General features: G+C 40.3%; 1 long non-coding RNA gene across 1 annotated transcript; it reads left to right on the top strand.

Annotated features, from left to right (window-relative positions):
• The first annotated feature begins 253 nt into the window (after positions 1 to 253).
• LOC104910277 lies at positions 254 to 5719 on the top strand. The gene is made up of 3 exons (XR_002113251.2): positions 254 to 351; positions 809 to 970; positions 5620 to 5719. It is a non-coding gene; the product is annotated as an uncharacterized LOC104910277 (long non-coding RNA).
• The last annotated feature ends 24 nt before the right edge of the window (positions 5720 to 5743 follow it).

Raw genomic sequence — 5743 nt, 5'->3', positions numbered from 1 at the left:
AAGTAGTTGCCTATAAGAGAGTTCCTCTTTAAAAGTTCTATTTGTTGCCTAGAATGTTACTTTAAGTAGTTAAGAAAGCAAAGAACTCCAGCTAAGTTGAGGAAGCAAATTATGGAATTCAGGTGTGTTCTACTTCTGAGTTAATATGGAAGAAATGTCAGAACACTTTTTAGTAATTTTCTGGCAAAGTTAGTAGGAAAGACCATTGTTATTTCCATTTATCTGAATATTTAGTGGACTAACTGATCGTAACTAAATTTTCTCCAATTTTGTAGGCATTTGGCATATCTTCTGATGAAAACTTTGTTATCACCACGACAAGCAGAAAAGAAATTACAGAAGACAACTTCAGTAAGTATCTTAGATAGCAAAATAAGTACAGGCACCTCTTATATTGATTGTAAAGATCGCATTTTGACTACACAATTACATGCAATAATTAACTGGAAATAAAAATTGTGAAATAATTTGCCAAGAATTTTACAAAATTGGCTGTCACAAAAAGTTTTTAACAAGTGCTAGTTAGTATGATAAAAGCTATATAAGGTGAATTTTCTACTTCCATTATGATTTCTGTAAACAACTGTGAAAGGAATGGCTTATAAATAGCTGTTACCAAAGAAAACTTTCACTATCTAGCTTCGAAATATGCAAAGGTTTTTAAATCAAGTCCTCTTGCCAGAAGGCTAAGTTGTCAGTACTTAAGTAAATACGGAGATTATCTGTGGCTAAACATGTACTGTTTTAGATAAACTGGGTAGTACAGTGAACACCCTCCAACATACTTTATATTTTGTCATCATTGCAGAAGAACTTGTTCAGGATGGAGTTACTCTTTATCTACTACAGTCAGTTGACCAAACCCTGCTTTCAGCAACAAAGGAGAGAATTGACTTCCTGCCCCACTATGATACACTTGTCAAAAGTGGCATGTATGAATACTATGCCAGTGAAGGGCAAAATCCTTTGCGTAAGTATTTGCCGAAATAATATTGCATTAATGATGTTTATATGACTGTGGTGGTTATGAACAATGCAATTTCAGTAGTAGCTGATGAAAAATGTAGTCTTAACTGTAAAAGGGAACTTAGCTATGCTTTTTAAAGAAATTACTCTCTTAGAAATGGCTTAGTCTGAATTCATATGCGGCCATTTTTACAGAAGTACTTGCCTAAATGCATTTGTAAGAAGTTTGAGTATTTTAGATGTAAAATGACTTTAATCTTTATGATAGTCTTGCAGATGTCATCAGTTTAGATCATCATTGTTATCATCGAGCTTTGTCTCTTGTATTTAAAATAGAACTTGTTTGAATTTGATGACCAGTTTTAATACAAGCTACCATAGAATTTTATTCTACTGTTCCACCTCTGGTTCTACAGGGCTTAGCTTTTACCAATGAGAACAAGCATTACTTAAATTATATATTCTTTAGTTTTTATCTAACTCACATATTAAATATGTAACTTAAAGCATTTTGTATTCCTTTACTGTAAAAAAAAAAAATCTTTCCTTTTATGGTTTCTCTAAAAATTTTGTGTGTAACTATGATTACTTTTTAAATATTTGCTTCTATGTATATATGCTATGGTTTAGCTCATGCTCCAGAGGCACAGTGAGACAGGTAAATACTAAAATTAGGAAGCTAAACTTCAGGAAAGCTAAATTCCAGCGCTTCAGGGAGTTAGTCAACAGAAGACCGTGGGAAACTTTCCTTATGGTCAAGGGTACGGAGCAGGGCTGGCAGATCATTAAGGAAACTTTCCTCAGGTGCAAGAGCTGTCCATCTCCAGGTGTATGAAATCAGGAAAGGAATGCAAGAGACTGGCGTGGCCGAACTGAGACCGGCTGATCAAACTGAAGAGTGAAAAGAAAATGCACAGGCAGTGGAAACAGGGACAGGTACTGTGGGAAGAGTATAAGGAAGCTGCTAGACTGTGTCAGGATGGGGTCAGGAAAGCCAAGGCCCAGCTTGAGCTGAACTTGGCTAGGGATGCCAGAAAGAGCAAGGCTTCTACAGATACCTTAACCAGAAAGTGAAAGTCCAGAAGGGCATACACTCCCTAGTGAGTGACACAAGCAGGCCGGTGGCAACAGACAGGGAGAAGGCTAAGGTAGTTAATAACTTTTTGCCTTGATCTTCTCTGATACCTGCTCGTCACACAGCGCTTAAATGTTTGATTTGGTAGGAAAGGGTTGGGGGAGCAACATCTCTCTCACTGAAAGCGTTGATCAGTTTCGTGATTATCAGAGGAACATGAACATCCAAAGTCTACAGATCCCAGTGAGATGCATCCCAGAATCCTGAGAGAATTGGTTGGTGTGGTTGCCGAGGCACCCTCAGTGATATTTGAAAAGTCACAGCAATGAAATGAGGTCTCTGGTGATGGAAAAAAGGCAACATCGCATCCATTTTTAAGAATGGCAAAAAGGAACTACCCTGGGAACTACCAGCCTGTCAGTGTCACCTCTGTGCCAGGAAAGATGATGAAGCACATGCTCCAGAAATCTGTGCTGAGACACGTGGAAGGCAGAATGGAGATATGGGAGAACAAGCGTGGCTTCACCAACGGCAAATCCAGCTTGACCAACCTAGTAGCCTTCTATGATGATGTCACTGCATTGTTGGACAAGGGTAGAGCCACCAGTGTCATTATCTGGACTTCAGTAAGGCCTTTGACATGGTACCCCACAACATCCTTCTCTCCAAATTAGAGAGATGTGGATTTGATGTGTGGACTGTACTATGGATGAAGAGCTGGCTACAGAATCTAGTCCAGAGAGTGGTGGTCAATGGCTCGATATCTGGATGGAGATTGGTGACGAGTGGCGTCCCCCAGTAGTTGGTGCTGGGGCCAGTACTCTTTAATATCTTCATCAGTGACATTGACAGTGGGCTCATGTACTTCCACAGCAAGGTTACTGATGACACCGAGGTGTGTGGTGCAGTTGACACACCAGAGGGTTGGGATGCGATCCAGAGCATCCTTGACAGGTTTGAGTTGTGGGCCCAGGTGAACCTCTTGAGGTTCAACAAATCCAAATGCACAGTCTTGCATCTGGTTTGAGGCAACATCCGCTACCAATACAAGCTGGGTAATGAAAGGATTGAGCGCAACCCTGCCAAGAAACGCCTGTTGGTACTGGACAGGGGCCAGGAATGTGCTCTCGCAGCCCAGAGAGCCATCCATATCCTCTACTGCATCAAAAACAGCATGGCCAGCGGGGTGAGGGAGGTGATCCTGCCACTCTGCTCTGTGGTGATTAGCCCTCAGTTGGGTACTGCATCCAGATACGGAGTCCTCAGTACAGGAGAGACACGAACCTGTTGCCATGTGTCCAGAGGAGGGCCACAGAAATGATGCAATGGATGGAACACCTCTTCTGAGAACGGGCTAAGAGAGCTGGGGCTAAAGGCTCTGTGTTGACCTGATAGCAGCCCTTCAGTATCTAAAGGGGAGCTACAGAAGAGAAGGGAATGGACTCTTTAGCAGAGAGCGTTGTGATAGAGCAAGTGGAAATGGTTTCAAACTCAAAGAGGGTAGATTCAGATCAGGTATAAGGAAAATATCTTTTACAGAAAGGATGGTGAGGCACTGGAACAGTTACCCAGCATTGTGGTGAATGCTCCATCTCTGGAGACTTTCAAGGTGAGGCTGGATCAGGCCCTGGGCAACCTGTTCTAGTTGTAAATGTCCCTATTCATTTCAAGGGAGTTGGATTAGATGACCTTTAAAAGTCCCTTCCAACTCTAAGGATTCTGTGATTCTGTGATTTAGGTCCAACCCAGCATGCTCAAAATTGTCTAGAAAATTACATGAGTATCAAGACTTAAGCACAGAACTTCCCACAGCTATTTCTTTTTCAGAGGAATCTCATCGGGTTCTGTAAACACCAGCTGTGTTTTTAAGTACTATTCTTTCTGCCTCCCCCCTTTCTTTCTGCCCTGCATTTAGTACCTTCCATCCGTCTCCCCAGAAGACATTTTTGTGGTTCAGTGTCTGCCTAGTTGATTTTGTTCCTAACAGCAGCTGGTGTCAGATAGCTGGGATTTAGTATGAAAACAGAAAGGCAGAGATACAAGTGATAGAGAGACTTCCGAGTTCATGCTTGTAGTCTACTGTTTTCTCTAAGTCTATCCAGTTACCTTCTGAACCATGTAATTTCTAGTATTCACAATATTTTCTAATTTTGAGCCCCCCACTTAATTGCATGTTATGTGAAATACTGTGGGGTTTTTTGTATAATTGATATAGTTACTTAAATGTGAGAAAAGCACTTCTAGGTGAATGTGTACATTCCAAAAATTACAGGTAGAAATATTGTCCTCACTTCTCCGAGTTATAGAATTTAACAAGATTCAAATGAGCAGACAGTCCAACTTAGTCTGTTCTCACTCTTATAAACAGTATACAATCAGTACTACAATCAACTACACTTGTTTTCACAGAAGGAATTGTTAAATCTCATAAATTCTTTAAGAATGTGGAATAATTCAGTCCTGCATTTTTATATAAGCAGTCATGTATTTTGCTGCTACGAGTTCTCTCCCCTGAAACACACCCCTTGGTAGAAAAACCTTATTGCTCATCTTGACAAGACTCACAATGCTGCTATGAAATCACAAAGGATAATACATGCACATGTACAGTTTTTCTTTAGTTACTGGCACAGTTGATTTGTTTCCCTTTTCCTCTCTGTTCACCGTAAAAGACACTTTCCAGTTCTGTCACTTCACATTATGATCACTTCTGTGCTACAGAGATTCTGCCAAATTTTGCATCTTTTAGATAATGTGTGTAGTGTTTACATATACCATGTTTGTTGACATCAATTTCAAAAAGACAGCATTTTACAGTATGGTTTGAATGTAGAATATTGTGGCATCTTTGTCAGATTAATTTGTTCCATAAATATTGAACAAAGACAATATATCTACAGGAGAAGAGAGGTAGGCTCCCTTTATTATTGAAAGTTTTAAAAGGCCCCTATAAAGTTTCCCCAGAGCTGTCTTGAGGCTAATAAAAACCACCAACAACAAAAACTCTCACAGCATATCACTGTGGGAGAGTTGCTCCAGACCTGTGGTCATTTTCCTCTGTTAACAGCTCCACATCTTTCTGGTGCTCCTAGAGCTCAACACAATACTCCAACTGGAGTCTTAGAGGGGCAAAGCAGAGTGGGAGAAACACCTTTCTTAACTGGCTGGCCTTGCTCTTTTTGATGTAGCCTAGGATGTGATTGGCTTTCTGTATTGAAAGCACATATTACTAGTTCATTTCTCATTCACCAGTATCCCCAAGTCCTTCTCCATTGGGCTGTTTCAATCCATTCATCCCCTAGTCTGTACTGATGTTTGGAATTAGCCCAACCCAGGATTTTGCACTTGGCTCTGTTGAACCTTCATCCCTCTGGATGGCTCTTCTCAAAGAGCCCACCAATGCAGTGCACCTTCCCCTCCTCCACAGTCAGCACCTTGCCACATAAGTCCAATACAGAATTAATGTATTATCCTAATAGCCCAGAAGAAACTACTGAAAGTGTACATCTGTTTTTGAAGTGTTATCTTTTAAGAAAATGATTTTAATGGGGTATTTTTTTTTTCTTCGATTTCTTCAGCATTTGCTCTTGCTGAGTTGATTGACAATTCTTTATCAGCTACGGCTCGAAATACTGATATTCGAAGCATACAGATTAAATTGGTAAGTCAGAAATACACATTTTCAGGTCTAGTTCCTCCTTT

Source organism: Meleagris gallopavo, chromosome 3 (genome assembly GCF_000146605.3).
Source record: "Meleagris gallopavo isolate NT-WF06-2002-E0010 breed Aviagen turkey brand Nicholas breeding stock chromosome 3, Turkey_5.1, whole genome shotgun sequence".
Classification (NCBI taxonomy): Eukaryota; Metazoa; Chordata; class Aves; order Galliformes; family Phasianidae; genus Meleagris; species Meleagris gallopavo.
The sequence above is the reverse complement of the archived record's forward strand: the minus strand, read 5'-3'. Positions and strand labels throughout refer to the sequence as shown.